Raw genomic sequence first — 20,001 nt, 5'->3', positions numbered from 1 at the left:
GGCAAAATTGGTTCACACAAAGAAGGGTCAAATTTCTAAAAAAAGATCTGTGAATGATCTGATACTATGCTATTGACCTAAGCCAAATATAATAAGTAACAAATGGAGAAAAAAAGTAGAAATTAGAAAGGACATCCAAGTCTCTGTTTACTATAAAAATAAACACATATTACTTCTTTCAACAACTTATCTGAAAACCAAGAGTAATAGGGGTCACCTTCTCTTAAAGAAGTCTTCTGTCGTAGTCTGAATGTTTATATCCATACAAAATTTTGTGTCATTGTTTCCAATGTGATGGTATTGGAGATGGGGCCTTAGGGAGGTAATTAGGTCATGAGAGTGGAATCATCATGATGGGATTAGTGCCCTTATAATAAGAGACATGGCAGGATGATCTCTCAGCCATGTGAAGATACAGCAAAAAGGCATTCATCTGCCAACGAGGAAGAAGGTCTTTGGCAGGAACCAAATTGGATGACACTCTTTGATCCTGATCTTCCCAGCTTCTATAACTATGAGAAATCAATACTTGTTTTTTAAGCCACCCAGTTTATGTCTTTTTTTTTTTTTTTGAGAGGGAATCTCCCTCTTGTCACCTAGGCCGGAGTGCAGTGGTGCAATCTCAGATGACTGCAACCTCCACCTCCCAGGTTCAAGCGATTCTCCTGCCTCAGCCTCTCGAGGACCTGGGATTACAGGTGCCAGCCATCATGTCTGGCTAATGTTTGTATTTTTTGTGGAGATGGGTTTTTGCCATGTTGGCCAGGGTGGTCTCGAACTCCCAACTTCAGGTGATCTGCCTGACTCAGCCTCCCAAAGTGCTGAGATTACAAGTGTGAGCCACTGTGCCCATTTTTAATAGCAACTCAAGCTGACTGTACCATCTTCCTTTATACCCACCAATAATTCAAAGTTTTCTCTCTGACTGGGCATGATGGCTCATGGTTGTAATCCCAGCACGTTGGGAGGCCGAAACTGGTAGATCACTTGAAATTTGGAGTTGGAGACCAGTCTGACCAGCATGGTGAAATCCCATCTTTACTAAAAAATACAAAAAATTAACCAGGAATGGTGGCATACAACTGTAATCCCAGCTACTCAGGAGGCTGAGGCAGGATGATTCCTTCAATCCGGGAGGCAGTTTTCAGTGAGCCAAGATCGCTTCACTGCACTCCAACCTGGGCAATAGAGTGAGACTCCTTCTCAGAAAACAAAAACAAAAAACAAAAGTTTTCTCTCGAAGTCATTGCCAATCGTGGAAATCACAAAATTCATCAAATTTGTACTTTTTGACCTGTCAAATAAAAATGAGGATTTATTGAAGTATATTTGATATCATACCGGTGTACCTAGTGAATTCATAGCCCTCTCTAAGTCAGGTTTCCCAACCACTGAAAGCACAGGGATAATTTCAAGAGGAAGAGATTTTAATAATTGTGACAAAGGACTTCACATGTTAGTTTCCTATTGCTATTGTAATAAATTCCCACAACCTTAGTGGCTTAAAGCCATACATATTTATTGTCTTGCATCTCTGGTGGTCAGATATGTAAATCGGGTCTATAAGGCTGCTCTCCTTTGGAGGGTACATAGAAGCCTTTTTCAACTTCTTTGTGCAGGCGTGCACTATCAGCTCACTGCAACCTCCACCTCCAGGGTTCAAGCTATTCTCCAGCCTCAGTCTCCCGGGTAGTTGGGAATTACAGGCACCGGCCACCACACCCAGCTAATTTTTGTATTTTTTTAGTAAAGGCGGTGTTTCACCATGTTGACCAGGCTGATCTCAAACTCCTGACCTCAAGTGATCCACCTGCCTTGGCCTCCCAAAGTGCTGAGATTACAGGCGTGAGCTACTTCGACTGCCTCCTTTTTCAGCTTCTTGAGGCTACCTACATTCCTTGGCTCATAATACCTCTCTCCATCTTCAGAGACAGCTGTGTAAAATCTTCTCATCTCTTTCTCAACCCTCCCGTGAAACATTCTCCTAGACTCTTCATTTTCATATCTTCAATCTTCCCCTTGGTATTGGGGAAATTGGTTCCAGGATCAGCCACATATGCCAAAATCTTACCAAAATTCACAGGCTCAGGTCTGGCTATCTGCCCTGGGAAAAAGTAAGCCTTCTGTTTCTATGAGTTCACATCCTGCAAATATTCTATTTTTGATCTGCAGTTGGTTGAATCTGTGGATTCAGAACTCACAGATATAAGCAGCCAACTATTTTATTTTATTTTTAAGTGTTTAATTGGGCCAGGCACTGGGTCTCATGCCTGCAATTTCAGCACTTTGGGAGGATGAGGTGGGTGGATCACTTGAGGCCAGGAGTTCAAGACCAGCCTGGGCAACCTGGCGAAACCCTATCTCTACTAAAAATACAAAAATTAGCTGGGCGCAGTGGTGTGTGCCTGTAGTTCCAGCTACTCGGGAGAATGGGGTGGAAGAATCTCTTTAGCCCAGAAGGCAAAGGTTGCAATGAGCTAAGATTGTGCCACTGCACTCCAACCTGGCAACAAAAATGAAACTCTGTCTCAAAAAATAATAATAAATGGGAAATAAAAATTATGTATATTCAATGTGTATAATATGATGATTTGATATACATATGGCTTGTGTAATTGTTATCGCAGTCAAAATAACATATCTAGCACCTTCCTCCGTGCTGTGCATTAGATCTCCAGAGCTTGCTCATCTTATAAGCCAGACTTTATACTCTTTGACCAATATACCCTCATTTACCCTACCCTCTCCCCAACTTCTGCCAACCACCAATCTACTCTGCGTCTATAAATTCTACGTTTTCAGATTCCTCATATAACTGATATTATACAGCATTTGTCTCTATGTATCTATCTTATTTTACTTAGCATAATGTGTTCCAGGTTCATTTATGCTGTTGCAAATGGAAAAATTTTCTTCTATTTTATAGTTGGACAGTATTCTTTTATAAGCATATAATACAACATTTTCTTCATCCATTCACTTTTCCTTTAGAACTTGGTTTGATTCCATAGCCTGGCTATTTTAACTAATGCTGCAATGAATATGGCAGCACATATTTCTCTTTGAGATATTGATTTCATTTTTTTTATGATACACCCAGAAGTGGAATTTCTGGACCCTTTAGTAGTTCTATTTTTCAATTTTGTTGAAGAACTTCCATACTGTTTCTCATAATAGTTGCACCAATTTACATTCTCACCAACAGTGTATGAGGGTTCCCTTTCTCCAGAACCTTGTAAATATTTATTTCTTGTCTTTTTGATAAAATTCTTTCTAGTAGGTATAAGGTGTTATCTCATGGTGATTTTCATTTGCTTTTCTCTGAAGGTCAATAACATTGAGAATCTTATCATGTAAGTGTTGGTCATTTGAATGTTTTCTTTGGAAAAGTGTCTACTCAGGTCCTTTGCCCATTTTTTTTTTAAACAGAGTCTTGCTCTGTTGCACAGGCTGGAGTGCAGTGGCACAATCTCAGCTCACTGCAACCTCCACCTCCCAGGTTTAAACAATTCTCTGCCTCAGCCTCCCGAGTAGCTGAGATTACAGGTTCATGCCACCACACCTGGCTAATTTTTTGTATTTTCAGTAGAGATGGAGTTTCACCATCTTGGCCAGGCTGGTCTTGAACTCGTGACCTCGTGATCCACCTGCCTCTTGCTCCCAAAGTGCTGGGATTACAGGTATGAGCCATAGTGCCTGGCCCTGCCCATTTTCTTATTGGTCATTTATTTACGCTATTTAGTTGTGTGAGAGCCTTCCATATGTTGAATATTAACCCCTTATTAATAGTATATGGTTTTCCAGTATTTTCTCCCATTCCATATATATTTTTTTCATTTAGTTGACTGTCCTTTTCTGTGCAGGAGCTTTTTCATTCGATGTAATCTTGCTTATTTATTTTTGTTTTTATTGCCTGTTCTTTTGATGTCATGTCCAAAAAAAATTGACAATAAACTTTTCTCCTGTGTTTTTTTCTAAGATTTTTATGATTTTTGAAGTTATATTTAAGTTTTTGATTCATCGAGAGATAGTTTTTATGTATGATTTAGGACCCTATTTCAAATTCATTCTTTTGGATAAGAATATACAGTTTTTCCAATTCTTTTTTTTCTAACTCTGCTTATCCTGCTTTCCTTTTATAAGAACTTTTATTGTTTAAAGGACTTGGGGATATTTGGATAATCCAGGATAATCTCATTTTAAGATCCATAATTTATAATCATGTATGTGCAGCCTCTTTTTCTATATAATGTAACAAACTCACAGGTTCAGGTATTAGGATGTGAATATCTTCAGAGGGTTATTATTCAGCCTTCCATACCTAACTAAATTACAGACTCATATATTGAATTCTATCTTTTTTCTATTTTTATCTGCATATCAAGATGAATTTCTAGACGTATTTTTATGTATAGTGAAATGTTTAAAAAATCTTAATAATCCTGTCTCCATGGCTTTATTAGGAATAAATTCATATGACAAGATAAAAAACACAAGGAAGGAGATACAGTAATATGTAAAGACAAGAGGGATATTTGGTAAGTTATGATGTCACATTTCTTATTTAAGAAAAAATTGGCTGAGCATGGTGGCTCACCCTTGTAATCCCAGCACTTTGGGAGCCTGAGGCAGGTGGAACACGAGGTTAGGGGTTCCAGATCAGCCTGGCCAACAGGGCAAAACCCCATCTCTACTACAAATAAAAAATTAGATGGGTGTGGTGGGGTGCATCTGTGGTCCCAGCTACATGGGAGGCTGAGGTGGGAGAATCCCTTGAACCCTGAAGGCAGAGGTTGCAGTGAGTGGAGATCACAACACTGTACTCCAATTTCGGCGACAGAGTGAGGCTCTGTCTTAAGAAAAAAAAAAGAGAAGAAAAGAAAAAGATGTATAGCACAGATTGTAAGTTACATCACCATTTTGATATAGCTAAATGCTTCATGTTTCTGAAGATAAACATCATGGTAGAGGGGAGAAAAAATGGATTAGGAGATAGAGAAACCTGGATTACAATTCCAGTTCTGTCCTAAGTAGATGTGTCAAATAATCTCTGATGATTTGTTTATACCTATCTATCAATTTATCTATTTGTCTAGGTATGGTAGGTAGGCTTATCTATGTGTATGTGCATATATGAGGGATAATAGTACTTATTTTATAACTGAGTCATAAATCCTAGAGAAAATAGGAGGAAATGGCTGTAGTCATCATTATCTCAAGATAAATAAGGTAAGCAATAACTTTTGTTTTATTTTATTTTACTTTGCTACCCATACCAGTTACTTAGTGGGACTGGCCACTCTACGTGGACATAAACAAAAGATATGCAGTGTCTAGCTTGTCTTAAAATACTGACTGATAGTGGAATTAGTACATTGTTTTATAACAGTTGTTCATTGTGGGACCACTGTAGAGACAGGAGCAAAAGCAAAGATCCAGCTCAACCCTCTGTGGTTACCTGAAATCGTTTCTGCTGAAATAGATGTGGTTGTTTCTGTTGTGATTGGCAAGGAAGGAAGATGTGCTAGTTTGGCAAATCCTCTAGTCCTGATCTACACTTCCTCTTGTAAAATTCTGCCAAATACCTCTCCATCCCACAGGACTTCTCAGAAACTACCCAAAGGGAAGATGTGATGGGAGAAGAATAATTATTCTACCTATGGAAATAATTTTGTCCACAAATTATTTTAATGTGTTCTTAAAAACCTAAAAAGTATCAGACTTGAAACCAAGAAAAGTTGATTCTAATCCCTTTGCTACTAATAGGTTGCATGTCTGCACAGACTTTCTTTGAAATGCTTATCATATTCCCTAGTTTTTTCCTAGAGTTTGAAAATCAGGGAGACATAAACCAAAGGCATCTTTTCTCTTAGAAACTCAAATTCTCCCTTTCCAGAGAAATGAGATTTAATAAAAAAATCAGTACCACAGCTCCTTTCTGAGGCCTCCGTTTTGGCCCTTCAGTTCTTTGTCTCTGTGGCATGCTGTGATATTATCTGTCTCTCTGCAAGACACCAAATAAGAGAGCTGTCAGCATGATGTGTGCTGAAAAGGACTGCTTTACTCCTCAACTGGGGCTCCTCCTTGGTATATTCAAAAATGTTTTACTTTCCCCCAGAGACTTTCTGCTACAATTTCTTTGTTTGTTCAGATAAATAGAAAAGAGCTGGGGAAAAAAAGGGGTCAATAGAATAACACAACAATGGAAACATCAGTATAAGTTCAGTGGATAAATGAAAAACTGATATTCTTTCAATTGAGAAACCTATATCTAAGTCTCAGTACTTGTACTTGGACCTGGACCTTTGGAATTCATAAACTGGTTTTACCTTTTCTTTTTCCTGTTCTTATAGATTTCCTAAGATGAACAATACTTCAGTGGCAGGTGGAAATATGCTTATTAAACAATGGACAAATGCAGATATGAATATTAGCTACACATGTTTTACCAATAGATCGTAAATTTCAGGAAGGGGTTACATGCCTGAAGTTCCATGGTTTTGCAATAACCATCCTGTGATCTTTTTCCCTTCAATTACACTTCTGGGTTCTTTGTCTCCTGGTTTTTAGTCCTCTCACTGCTAATACCCTCAGTGCGGATGCCATCTTTGTACTGGACCTCTGCTCCTCCTCACCTGATGTTCACCTGTTCACCTGGCAACATGATCTAAGTATCAGCCCTGGATGGAGCCTTCTGCTTTCTGCTGGTGGGGTCTTAATTTAGCCAACCCTTTCACTTCTGTTTCTTTAGTCTTTCTTTGAATGCCAACATATTATTTTGTTTTGTTTTGTTTATCTGAATATCTAATGTTCTCTTGATATCAGTCTATTTATATCTTATTTCCTATGGTTAATTTCACTGGATGGGCTTTGGAAAGAAGGAGAGCACAACTTGAATGTCCTCACTGGTGTTTCTATCCCCAGGATGATCCCTGTAGCGGGAAACCTAGAGACGCAGGTGGCATCTGGTCTCCTTATTCTTCCCTCTTACCTGTTCTTTCCTCTTGCTCCCATTTCTTTTAATCTCATGCTTGATCTGTCTTCTCTCTTCCTTCTTCCTCCATCTCCTGACACCTTCTCCTAGTTTTTCTCTCTGTTCTTTGCACATCCTCCCACACCTCCACACCTCGTGTTTCTTTACCACCTTGTTCTTACTCTGTTTTAAAATTTTGTTATTTCAAATTTTGCCTTATATAATAGTTACAATATCTAAAAAACCTGGATTGTGTAGAGCTGGGCCAATTTAGAATATCTCCCGTTATTTAAATGTGCAAAGCCTCAACATTTTATGTCCAGCGTACAGCCCTCTTCAGCTTCTTGAAGATAGAAGCAGAGCAATTTTTTAAATGATGAGAAGAAAAACCTGTAATCAGACCAATGCGACTGCTATTCCAGAAAACAAAATTTCTTTATTTTCTTATGTAATTTACCTTCCCATATCTAATGGCAGTCTACGATGTTGGAATGCAGGACCCAGTATCTGATTTCCTTTTGTACTCCACTTTGAGCCAATCTACTAATCACCTAAACATTTGTAAATGTGAATTGAAAATGAATATAAAAATAAGCATAAAGGCAAGGTTTTTAAAGAATGAATTATTAAATTAGAAACAATAGGTAGTAGATTATATTTCCCCTAATCCAAGCTAGTTTTCAAAATAGAGTCAGATACAAAGCCTTTTTAAAACAGTGGGAAGATCTAATAAATTCTGACTTTCATCTCCTTTACTCACGTTTTCAACAATTTTTTTGTACTGTGAAATAATTAACACACTGATCTTGGCTAGACATTTATATTTTCTAGATTAGCAATAACTGGGTATCTTTTATATTCTTCACATCAGAGTTTCTTAAAGCATAGCCCAAGGTAACCTAAAAGAGTGTTACCTGGGAAGTTAATTAAACATACAAATCACTATACTCTAAATAAAAATCTTGAGAGTGTCTGATTCTTGTATACAAGCATAAGCTTTGTCCTACCTTCTAGCTCAATGTTTTATAAAATCTTAAATCATGCAGTGAAAGCAATGGATTGGAAACATATTTTTAAACTGTCTTCTGAAGTCTGCAGATGAGTCATTACTCTTTATAGCAAAGTGATGATGGTCTGACTGGCTCAGTTTGCTCTGTTGGAATCAATTTTGGCTTTGGTCTGAGACAAGGTCTAAGTACCATTCACGCAGTTGCCAACAATATTCATCATAGGTGCTGGGTGATAGGGAGGGTTGACACATCAGAATTAAGTCCAATTCCCAGATTTGTCACAATTAGCTATGTAAATTACTTTAACTTTATGAGTCTCATTTTCCTTAACTATGTAGATAGAATGAACTTATCTCAATTTTGGAGAATTCTTATCAAAATGCCTGAGTCAATATAATGCCTGTGTTACAGAAACACAGAAAAAGTTTATTTCATCAGACAAATGGCTTAATATAGTGCTAAAATTCTAACAATTAGGTATCCTAAATAAGTTGGTTCACCTATTTCCCACTCTTGCTCCCTTCAAAAAGAAAATTAATCACATGAGTAGAAAATAATCACGTGTCAATCACATGTGTGTAAGATACCTGGACTAAAATAATGTTCTTATCTAGGCATGACATCGAAGGACTCTTCTCATTAAAGTTAGCAAAAAGGTACTGCGGGACCACCTAAGTTTGGAAAATCGTTTATTTTATACCTCTCTTGGAAACTGATAATACCCATGTAGCTAGGAAAAAAAATTTATGACAAATGTACAGTAAGATAAAATGTAACTTAAATGCATATTTTTCTAAATACACTTGATCACAGAATCTCATTTTTTTCAATTAATCACATGTCAAGGATGTAGTAGTCTGCAGAATACACTTTAGTAAATGCTAGTTTTTAAGTTCCTTGGGGGAAATTTACTCAATCTACTTTCCTCCAGCTACTTCCAGGCCCTTTCTTAAAAGCTAATTAAAAAGTCATTTGAGCTATTACTGAAAGTCAAATAGTAAAGAAATCACTTCCTTTTCTCCCCCCGGTGTCATGATCTTGGTTCAGATTCTAATGATCAAAACCTTAAGAGAAAAGCATCAACTTTCAAATTGTCTCATCCCAGATGATGATACCTAGTTACTGTTGAAAATCATAACATCAACATATATATCTTTTTTTCTGAGCCTCTGCAAAAATGTAAAGTTTCGATTTCAATATATAACCTGCACTCTTAAGTCTGTGTTAATTGTTGCTTGCTTGACACAAAGTTCGAAAGCAGAGGCACCCAGGGAAGAAAGCATTATGAGAACAGTCAGATTAGATTTGTGAAGACAATTAAGCTCAATTCTTTATTGCTTCTTCTTATTCCTAGCTTTGAAATATTTCTTGTACTTGAGTCATTTCGGCTCCTGGTAGCATTGCTGGAGAAGACAAGACATATTTATTAAATAAACAAACAAGAACAAAGCAATAAATCTTGTGCTTTTCATACTATGTGAAAATAAATTGAGGGGCTATAAAGTTTGCGTTGTTTGTGTTAGATTTTTACATAAAGTATCTTTAGAATTTTCTCTTCTGCAAACATGTCTTTGCAGAAAGCTATCAAATTCAAATTATCCCCAGAGGACAGGTTACAGGTGATTAAATTAACTCTATCCAGCAAAGAATACTTTAAAACACTTTTGAGAGCCCTCTAGTTGTGACATGACCTTTGAGAAAAGCGTTTTGCAGTTGACATAGTTTGTGTTTTTGTTAGAGCTTTCTCTGAGGCAGAGATGAATTAACATTTGCCACCATAAACTTTGGAAATTTGGGTTTAGATAAACTAAGTGCACTTAGTAATTTGCTTTTCTGCTCATATTGGGAGCTTTAGGAATTGGAAAATTCAATGTCATTGTCTCTGATTTGATCAGGGGAGCTATATGAATGAATGTGCGTAGTTTATTTCTTTATTATTATTATTTTTACTTTTGAGATGGAGTTTCACGCTTGTTGTCCAGGCTGAAGTGCAATGGCACGATCTCGTCTCACTGCAACCTCCGTCTCTCTGGTTTAAGCAGTTCTCTGCCTCAGTCTCCTGAATAGCTAGGATTACAGGCATGTGCCACCATGCCTGGGTAATTTTGTATTTTTAGTAGAGATGGGCTTTCTCCATGTTGGTCAGCCTGGTCTCGAGCTCCCGACCTCAGGTGAACTGCCCACCTCGGTCTTCCAAAGTGCTGGGATTACAGGTGTGAGCCACTGCACACGACCGCATAGCTTATTTCATAGACTTCAAGCATGACCTACATTCAGTTTGGAAGTTAGAAAGAACAAATCCTTTTCTCAAAATTCAGTGCCCACCCTTAAGCTTGTAAAAATATAGAGATGATGTTGATGCTTTTTCCTCTGCCATAGCATGTTCGTCCACAAGAGAAATGTTGAAACAACTTGGGGTAGATGTGAATTGACTTTTGTCCTACCTTCCTTTCCTAGTACTCTATCTCTTCCCAAAGGATATATTCCCCGGTCGACCCCAGCATTTGCATTCTTGTGAAGGACAGCTCTAAAGTCTAGGGTACTTTTTGGCCTGATACTATTCTCTCAATTAAAACTTTGCACAAAGCAAATTCTCAGTAAATGCTTATTAAGTAAACTTTTTAGGAAAATGGGGACATCATATGAAGTTGGAATAATCCACTCCATCTTTCTCACTAAATTTCTCTGAAAATTTATCCAGACTTCAAAATCTTTTCTGTAAAAGCAGGCAATTTCTATTTAAATTTTGATGAAATGTATAATAAACCTCCATGTCCAATTAAACAAAAAATATTCAAATATATATTTTCTTGAAAATTCATAGATGCTAATTTATTCATCATATATTTGTCAAGCTTGTTTGATGGGTCAGAAAAGGTAAGTCAGATCATCCTCATCCTAAAGTAGCTCACTATAGGAATATAATTCTGTAACTAGACACTGTATTTTTGAGCATTATGCTTTACTTTCAAGTGTTTCACCACTTTAAGGATTTCTTATGCACGTCGTATCTCATGACACTGCATATAATGTTTACATTTATGTGCTTCTTTCCCCTAATTATAAAATAGTCTATGATGACTTGGAATTACACAAATGCCAAAAGGTATAAAAGGAAAACTATATTATCTATAATCTCATTATTCAGAAGAAATAACCTATTGAAATTTGGAACGCCTGTACTGCTATTGGACTGTCTATGTGCATTCATATATAATTAATGAGTGTGCTTGTATACAAGTGAGTTAATATACTATTACTGTAGAGTCAGTCATATTATATATACAAATTATGTTCTGGTTTTGAAATTTTCATGTTGTTTTCCTATGGAATTAAATGCCCTTTAATAGCACAATTTTGGGCCAGGCACGGTGGCTCATACTTATAATCCCAGCACTTTGTGAGGCCAAGGTGGGTGGATCAACTGAGGTTAGGAGTTCAAGACCAGCCTGGCCAACATGGTGAAACCCCGTCTCTACCAAAAATACAAAAATTAGCTGGGCATGGTGGCAGGTCCCTGTAAGGCAGGAGAATCTATTGAACCTGGGAGGCAGAGGTTGCAGTGAGCCGAGATCGCACCTTTGCACTCCAACTTGGGTGACAAGAGAAAAACTTCATTTCAATAAAAAGGAAAAGCATAATTTTATTGGCTGCAGAATATTTTATTTTAGTATATTGTATATACTGAAATCAGCAAACTTGTCTTAAAATTGTCCCAAAATGTTCATAAATTCATTTGCTTACTATATATAGTCATTTAGAAGACAAATTCTAAAATGTTATTTTATTTTTTAAACAAGTATTTTTGAAGGTTTTTTTTTTTTTGTCTGTCTTTTTTTGGTTTTGTTTTTCAATGTAACAATTTCTCTCTCTCATGTCTCAGGAACTTATCTTCAAGTCTCTTTCTTGAAACATTTGGGCAAGAAGAGATTGATCCAAGCCATGTTGCCAACAAATGGAGCTTAGATACTTCTTTTTCTTTCCCCATTATTATCTGGGAAGATACTATTAGAATACTAATCTCAGGCATTAGTTAGACAGGCCTTTTCATAGGCTAAGACCTCAGGATATTGAACGTATCTTACAATAGTATGTGATTCTGGAATGACTCCTTGAAGATGTGGAGGCAAATATACTACTGGAAAATTAGAAGTAGTATAAAATTTGTCCCTTGATAGAAGCAGCATAAGATAAGATAAAATGAAATAAAAGCATGCGCTTATCTGTGAAAAATAGAGCTGGACATAAAGCAGTGAAAACAAATTTTATTCAGCAACTATTGACAAGGGAAAGAACTTCATTCCAATTTGAACAGAGGTGACTGGGCATTTTAGAGGGAGGATGGGGAGCTATTGAGGGGAGGCAAGTGGGGTCAAGTGAAAAACTTAGAAAAGATAGGTCAGTGCTAATGTGATTAGATCAGTTGGGTCTGCTGGCTGGCAATTATCAAAGTTAGGATTTCATCCATCCACAGGAACTGAAAAAGGCTCTCTCCTTCCAGATAATTACCTTTCAAAGAAATGGCTTTCAGGTCCTTGAGAAAGACATTCCTGAATTGTAAAAGTTATGTATTTTTTCTCAAAGGGGAAGAGGATGGGTTCACAGTTGCATGCCCTTTTTAAGTAAATGCTCCAAGAAAGGGAAGGTGTTGGCTAGAACAAACAGTACATTCTCCTGGCAGCACTGAGTTTTCTCAAGCATTTTAATGGGGATCTATGGTCATCCTAGGAACAAGGCTTTATGTTTCTAGAAGCCCTGCTAGAGTTTGATTGCCCCTTAGTGCAGAGGTTTGGATGGAGCTGTTATGTGCTGAGTGTTCCCCAGTAATAAGAATTTCTCTGTGCTCTGCTTCCATGCCGTCTTTCTCTGCCCTTCTTCCAATCACTTTGGCATCATCAAACAGAATATGTAGCCACCTGTCCACTTAGCTTTTTCTCACTGCTGTTGTATTACGGTAAATTTCCATCTCTAATTGGATGAATAAGAGGGATGAGAAGTACAGATGGAGGTGTGGCACAGCATTAGGTCATAAATTGCTTCAGGCAGCTTCAGAAACCGGCTCACTCAAAGCAATGATATGACACCTCTCTTTTTATTCCCTACCTCTTACCCAGTCAAAAATAGCCCAAATCTGAGGAAGTTTCAGGCATGAGATTGTGATACATATCCTCTATAGTATCATATTGTTTTCTTCACTTTTTCCTTTTTTTTTTCTGCCTAGTGCAATACGCTAGCTCTGTTCTGTTTCATACTTAAGTTAGTCAGAATTCATTCTGAAATTCACAAGGAACAAATTAATTATTAACCACCGTTCCTACTTCCATTCATCTAAGCAAAGTGTCATGGTCATAGAAGTGTGTTTCATGCTTCAAAAACTCATTTCTTCTTTCCCAACACATCTTATGAATCTCTATCAAGTTGACATCAAGAATGATATTTTTAAGATGTCAGTCATCAGCACAGCCATCTGCAAGACACTTTATTGTAACTCTTATTTCTCTTTTGGTTGTGAAGAAGGATAGAGAGAGCTAAAGAGAGACACACTGCCCACTTGATTTATTGATCTTGTCCCATTTCAGGTGGCAACATTCAAGAACCTTCTTACTGATCCCCTGATCACTGCCCCCACCATGACCTGGTTAAAGTGCAAGTCTGTGACATGACACCATACCAGCTGGGATGACAAAGACATGCCGTTTGCTGGATTCAACCAATTAGGACCCATACAGCCACATCTGTTCAGTTCTCACATTGATTACTCAACAAACTCAACAAAGATTACTAACATCAACACAAGTCTTCTGATAACAACAATCAAAACAACACGATAATGGTAGCACAAACTAGGACTATGTATTGATGTCGTCTATGTGCCAGGCATGCTGGTAAATACTTTTTATTTTATTTGTTCTTCACATCAAGATCATATGATGGGGACTGTCATGTTTCTTTTTAAAATGAGGAAACTAAGCCCAAAGAGGGAATGCATTGTCCAAACTTAACAGCATATTTGTCATTTTAATCCATGCCTCTTGAATTCTAAAGTGTAATTTTCCCTCTACTTTAGAATTTTCCCAGGAGTTGTGTGTGTGTGTGTGTGTGTGTGTGTGTACTTTTAGTTCATTATTCTGTAATTTCCTAGTAGTTCTTAATGTGTATCCCCTTAAACAGTGTTATGCCAACAGTTAATACATTTAGATTATTATTGTTATCTATGTAATATATATAACAGTATTTTCTTTAAAAAAATAATCAAAATATATAAAGATAAATAATCAAAAAGTGAATCAAAATATATAAAATACTAGATAGTATAGTTACTTCCCTTTTCAGACTAAAAGGTAATCAATTTTCAGACTAAAAGGTAATCACTACATAAATAGTTGGTCATCATGGAACTCCTCAAGCGCGAGCTGATAGTATTAATCCTTTCTATATTTCTTTCATTGCTTCAAACCAAGGAATCTAAAGTCATGAGGCTTCAGAGATAATAAAACAATTCTATGCCTTAAAGTATTAATTATTTCCGTAAGCTTATAGTGAAAATTGTCACATTGCTTCCTGCTAGACATTATTTTTTTTTAGAAAATCCTCAATCAGCAATAAATGGTTTGATGTTCATGCACTAGATTCAGCTCAAATATTAAATAAAGCTTATCTTACATCATTTCACTAGAAGTTTTTCAAGAATAGGCTCATTTGTAGACAATTTTCTGTTCTCTATCGAACTTTGTTTCCAAAATAGAGAAGTATTCTGATTTAGTAGTGAACATTTACTTTTCTCTTAACACATATATTAGATTTGAAATGGGCCCAGTTTGCATATAATATTGAATTAAAGATTAATTGAGCATCTGCATCATTTGGGAAGAAATGATTCGGTGTGCTTTCATGACTCAAAGTTTAATAGTATATTTAATTTGCCCAGACAAGAGTTCAAATCCAAGGTTTTGTATGAAAATGATATAAATTTTAATTAAAGTTGTTACAAGTATAAAAATCAGATAAAAGACTGAAAACAAAAGGTTTTTTTTTCTCATTATACATATCATGTCCAATATATATATTGAAGTGTGTCATTGAAATTTTTGGACACTTTTTTCCATAAGAAACATTACCAAAATTATTCTAACTTGTACCATTAGCTGTAGATATAAAATGAATTAACAATAGTCCACTGGAAATAATTTCAATTGCTTTAGAGTGTTTCTGTTTTTTAAAAGAGATATATGGTCTGTATGGTATGAACAAAATTAGATAATTTTTTATAATCAATAATACCCCTAATGAGATTCATAGCACCCAACTCTCTTTACCTCTTTCTAGCACTTACAAATGAAGCAATCCAAGTGGTATCCAACTCTTGCACCTCAAGAAATCAGGTAAAATAGAAAAATATGCTGTTACCACAGTTTGGGAGTAACAATTTCCCTGCTCTCAAAGCAGCTCCTCTAACCCACAGTTCTAAAATATGATCCTTCTCTAACTGTAGATTCCTGGTTCTGGAGCCCATCTGCCAGATCCCAAGGTGGAAATTCTAGTCCTGCAATTCCAACTACTTTTTAGACATCACAAATTTTGTGACTTACAGATATTAAAATATCCATTCAAAGAATCGCAATGTTTCCCTTTTATTACCCTAACATTCTCTCTTTTTTTTTTTTAATATATGCTTTTGGCTTTCTTACTGTCTGCTCTTTCTGTTGGTAAAATGTTGACTACCTCCCATGTCCCAATATCTAGTTTCACACTAAAAATCTGATATTCATCTTTGTTTATTTGTTTGTTTGTTTGAGATGGAGTCTATCTCTGTTGTCCAGGCTGGAGTTCAGTGCCGAGATATCAGCTCGATGCAACCTCCCCCTCCAGGATGCATCCTTAACTCCTCCACCTTGTAACCACCCCAGTCGTCTGCCTCCAATAAAGCACTATGCCCTATCCATTCTAAGGATACCTAAACATCTATGAAAATTCTGCTGAACTTTCATAATCATAAAAATAGCTTTAGAAAATGGTTCTTCCACTCTTCCACTTCTGTGAAGCTATTTCCCTTGTGTAAAGTTATTTCCATCAATCTTCACTGCTTATTCTCTTTCCAGTAATGACACTGCAGCTGGGTTTATCTTCACACTTTTGTCAAAGTATTCGACATAGAATGGAAATGAAAACATCCTACTGCTCTAATCAGTTTAATGGTCTCTCATTCCCTAGGCTCAGTCCTTGCATATACAGTTCAGTTGCCTACCTTCTCTCTGACCAGCAGCCCTCTAACAGATCCTAAGTATTGGATTCTGGGACTCTTTGCTTTTAAAGGCATTTGTGTTTCTTTAACATGACAATAACTTTTTCCCTGACTAGACTGACACCAGAACTATTTTCCACTGGCTTCCCTGTGACAATGCTTTCTAACCTTTATCTCATGTTATCCATCATCTTCTGAATCAACAGTGGCTTATGAAAACTTTGGAACATAACTTTCAATCTGGCCATATACTTATAATTTATTTCTCCAAGTATTTGGTTATTATACTGTGTTTACATCTTAGTCTTTCTTCGTTACAAACCTAGATCAATTATCCAACATTTGCATTTCCTACAGTTCAAAAAAATTGAGATACACATACACCTGCATATAAAGTTTCTTGAACATAAAATATGTTATACCAAAAAAATTTGTTACTTATAGAAAAAAATGGATGAGAAATATCTTTGACTAACTCCTGGAAATTCATACATAGAATAGTATCTCCTTCTCTGTCCCTATCTCTTTCTTTCCTTCTCTCTCTCCTCTTCTCATTTCATTTTATATCCTTCACTAGCAAGGTGGCTTTACATGCCACCTTTAAGTAAATGACTTTCCAGTAATCAAACGAGGGAGTTCTAATTAAGAATATAGGATATTCTTTTTCAAAAGGTTGAAAATAATGTGTTCTTCTCACCTCTCTTAAATATATGTCTCTCATGTCATTAATAATGGCCCATTAGATTCTGAGATTTTTAAAAACTGTTGTTGCAGAAAATTTCCTGCTCCAGTTAAGACGGAATATACCCATGTAGCTCATCTTGCTCACTGGTTACTACCAAGAATACTGGGGAAAAAAAGTAAAACATTTATCAGAGGACTCAGCAGTAAGTAGATAAGAGCTGGCACACAGGGTAGAAAAATCACCGCCCCCCCCCACCAAATGACCAGATAAATTTTGAGATGAAAACATTAAAAAAAAAATTGGGGGACCCTGAATTAGACAAAATGTTATTAAAGGAACCAAAACAGACACTTTTCAAAAGAAGACATTTTTGAGGCCAACAAACATATGAAAAAATGCTCATTATCACTAGTCATTAGAGAAATGCAAATCAAAACCACATTGAGGTACCATCTCATGCCAGTTAGAATGGCGATCATTAAAAAATCTGGAGACAACAGATGCTGGAGAGGATGTGGAGAAATAGGAATACTTTTACACTGTTGGTGGGAGTGTAAATTAGTTCAACTATTGTGGAAGACAGTGTGGCGATTCCTCAAGGACCTAGAAATAGAAATACCATTTGACCCAGCAATCCCATTACTGGGTATATGCTCAAAAGATTTTAAATCAGTCTACTATAAAGACACATGCACATGTATGTTTGTTGTGGCACTGTTTACAATAGCAAAGACCTGGAACCAGCCCAAATACCCATCAATGATAGACTGCATAAAGAAAATGTGGCACATATACACCATGGAATACTATGCAGCCATAAAAAAGGATGAGTTCATGTCCTTTGTGGGACATAGATGAAGCTGGAAACCATCATTCTCATCAAACTGACATAAGAACAGAAAACCAAACACTGCATGTTCTCACTCGTAAGTGGGTGTTGAACAATGAGAACTCATGAACACAGGGAGGGTAACATCACACACCAGGGCATGGTGGGTGTGGGCTAGGGGAGGAATAGCAGGGGGTGGTGGGATTGGGGAAGGATAGCATTAGGAGAAATACCTAATGTAGATGGCGGGGCTATGGATGTAATAAACCACCACCATGGCACATGTATACCTATGTAACAAACCTGCACGATCTGCACATGTACCTCAGAACATAAAGTATAAATAAAAAAATTTAATTAACTAATTTTAAAGAAAAAGAAACCAAAATTATGATTAATGAAAGTTAGCTGAACTTCATAAAACTTTAGAATTTGTTTGGTGAAACTCTGTTGAAACATGAACAGATAAGCCACAAACAAAAAAATTTTCAAATCACATACCTAACACTTATATTCAGGAAACATAAAGAGAAAACATATGAGAAAACAAACAAGGAAACAAGTAACCTCCCAACTTTAACAGGCAAAATATGTGAACAGGCATGCACTACAAATAATATATTGGTAGCAAATATGTGCATAAAAAGATGTTCAACATTAATGAACCATTAAGAAAATGCAAATTAAAACCAGAAGGACATAGAAATATGCACCTATTAGAGCTGTTAAAATAAATTTAAAAAATTACAATATGACACTACCAAGTGCTGTCAAGGATATAGAGCAATTGGAACTCTTATCAATTGATGGTGAGAATGTAAAATGGTTCAGTCACTCTGGAAAACAGTCTGGTATTGTCTTATTGAAAAGCATACACTGACCACAGGACTCAGCAACCCACTTCTGGGTGTTTACCCTAGAGAAATGTCCATTTGTATTCAAACAATAATTTGCACAGATATTTATAGAAGCATTGTCCTGGTCAGCAAAATATGAAAAACAAAAACAAAAACTGTTATTGAAAGGGTCCTGACAGCAACCACAGTGTCCGACTCCACTCGGAGGGTTTCTGTGAGAGACAAGTTGCTTGTTAAAGAGGTTGCAGAACTTGAAGCTGATTTACCTTGTACATGTTAGCGCCTTTTCTTGATCCTAACCAGCCTTATTGTTTTTGGCTGACTGTAACCAGATGAGGGGTTACAGGATGGAAAATTTCTCATTTGAAACTGAAGTTCCCACGCGTACAACACGGCGCCTCCCGAAGTGAAATGCCTGACCAGGATGTGGCACCTGAACATAACAGAGACAGGGGAAGTATGTCAGAGTCTGCTGAGAGAACGTTCGATTGACGGCACTGGTTGGGCTCCCACAAGAACATGAAAGGATATCGTTTGGGGATTAAATTCTTTCTTTACCGATCTTTTGAATTTTGATGATCCACTGAATACTGAAGCTGCAGAACATCATTTGAGGACAACTAGGACTTCCGGATTTAAGTGGCCGTCCACATCGTTACACGATGATAAAAGGGGAAGATTGCAGGTCCAGGGACTGTGTTACAGTTTGTCTCCAACGTGAACAGCAACAGGTCGCCCCCTTCTCTCTGGTCCTCACGCTCCTTTTGGATTTATTCTCCATCTCTGTAATTTTATTGTTTCCCAAATGTAATGTCATTGGAATCAGATAATATTTTAAAACAGGTTTCTTTCACTTAGTGTAATGCATTTGAGATTGATTCAAGTGTTGTGTTTATGGACAGTTTGCTCCTTTTGCTGATAGGTTGTATTTCATTATACTACAATGGTCTCCTTTTCCATTCTGTGGAGCTGCATGACAGAAATTTTGGGGGTTATGGAATTGTTCTGTATTTTGTTCTGTTTGTCGTGATGGTGACACAAATGTATAAATACATTTGAATTTACAGAATCATAAACCAAACATCAGTGATTTTACCATAAGTAAAACACAAACAGAACAAAATACAGAACAATTCCATAACCCCCAAAATTTCTGTTGTGCAGCTCCATAGCAAATACTGCTCCAACTTATAACTGGTCTGTGATTTTACCATAAGTAAATTTAAAATTATATTTATTTTAAGAGAGACCATATGTAAATCTCTATGCATACATACATATACAAGTGGGTGTATATATGTATGTGTATTTATGTATATATATATATATCTGTATAGTATGTATACATATTAATGTAGAGAGAATTTTTTGAAGAATTGGTAGTGCAACATGTTGACATCACTTA

The 20,001-nt window shown here is 36.7% G+C and overlaps 1 pseudogene; it reads left to right on the top strand.

Moving 5' to 3' along the window:
• The window catches only part of LOC105724158 (NEDD8-conjugating enzyme UBE2F-like), a 103,598-nt pseudogene extending 84,281 nt beyond the window's left edge, over positions 1-19,317 (top strand).
• Positions 19,318-20,001: the final 684 nt, after the last annotated feature.

The sequence above is a fragment of the Aotus nancymaae genome, unplaced genomic scaffold (assembly GCF_030222135.1).
Source record: "Aotus nancymaae isolate 86718 unplaced genomic scaffold, 86718_ANA_hifiasm-v0.15.2.pri h1tg000030l, whole genome shotgun sequence".
Classification (NCBI taxonomy): Eukaryota; Metazoa; Chordata; class Mammalia; order Primates; family Aotidae; genus Aotus; species Aotus nancymaae.
The sequence above is the reverse complement of the archived record's forward strand: the minus strand, read 5'-3'. Positions and strand labels throughout refer to the sequence as shown.